The sequence below is a fragment of the Aplysia californica genome, unplaced genomic scaffold (genome assembly GCF_000002075.1).
Source record: "Aplysia californica isolate F4 #8 unplaced genomic scaffold, AplCal3.0 scaffold00523, whole genome shotgun sequence".
In the NCBI taxonomy this organism is placed as follows: domain Eukaryota; kingdom Metazoa; phylum Mollusca; class Gastropoda; order Aplysiida; family Aplysiidae; genus Aplysia; species Aplysia californica.
In genome coordinates this window covers 137,944-139,346 of record NW_004797793.1, presented here as the reverse complement: position 1 = coordinate 139,346, position 1,403 = coordinate 137,944, and positions in this window count along the sequence as shown.

Genomic DNA, 1,403 nt, shown 5'->3' with positions numbered 1-1,403 from the left:
TTGTTATATTTGTTCTTGTTCTTGTTGTTGTAGTTGTTGTTTGTTGTTGTTGTTGTTGTATCTGTTGTTGATATTGTTGTTGTTTTTATTTTTGTTTTTTGTTGTTGTTTTTCACCCATAGCAGAAGAACAAAACAGTGGTCTTTAATTTGGAACGGAAAAACACTCTCGGACCTATTGATCAAGTTGACACGATAGCAAGAACAGTTTCTTAAAAAGATAGGTCAATGTACCCTCGCAGAGTCGTCATAACGTGAATGATTTGGCCAATTGCGAGTTCGCCTACGACACGATTTATTTTGAGCAGCTTGCATGAAAATAGCCAAGATTACTCCACCTTGTTTGTTTGTTTTAGAAGAGGTTTTACGGCGCTCACAAACACATAATGTCATATGAGCGTCAGAAGATTAGAGGTGTTACAAGAGAGTAACAAACATAAAAAAGAAGGAGGGGAGAAAACGACGATAGATGTTTGATAGGAAAGAAGAAGCAAACCACACCAGAGCACCCACCAACCACCCACACTTCACCTTGGTAGACGAACTTTGAAAGGAAAAAAATAGATAAGAATGTAAAGAAAGGTCGAACAAACACGACGTGTAAACGTTTCTGAGCAATTCGACATCTCAGAGAATATCGTTAAACAGGGTCGCTTTTAAGGACAAGCGGGTTGACCCAGATTTCGGAGGTTTCCAGAAATCTCGACTGACACCAAAAGTGGGTATTGCCCTACCTATAGGAGAAGTTTGGTGTCATTGGTCTGTATATTTGTTTGGTTATAGAGAAAACTCTCCTTGTATTTTAAAGAAACTGAACAAGGGACAAAAAGTTAACCTTCGATTTTCTCAAAGCTGCTTGTGCTTAAAAGCAAATAGCATTTGTATAGAGTTTTTTTTTCTGATTTATTCAGGAATTGATTATGTATGTCATCAATATTATCTTATTAAAACCATAATTATTGTTTTTGCCGTTGGTTGAATTTTTTTTTTTTAATGTCGAATCGGTCCTTGTTGGTTGTAATTCATAGCAAGACTACTTCAGTGCGTCTAGACTGGAGCGCTAAGCGAATTCCGAGAGATTCCGCTGATGCTGTCCATTTTCGTGACGTCACGTCCGGTTCTGATGTCGCAGGTGAAACGGAAGTGTGACAAGTTAAGAGTTGAGACAACAGTCGTTTGCGTTAAGTGAACTGGAAGAGCCAGCATTTCTGAAATTTCTGAAATGGCTTAAGCTTTCACTCAGTGTCGCACTGTGTGTGTGTAAAGTTGGGGGTTTAAAAGGGGGTTTCTGCATGCGAGGCACGCCACGAGTAAACTGGGTTTTTTGTGTGAGTGTGTTTAAAAAAAAAAGAAATACATTGCACTGTGTCTTTTATTTTTAGCAGATAAAACTCTCAGCAAACAA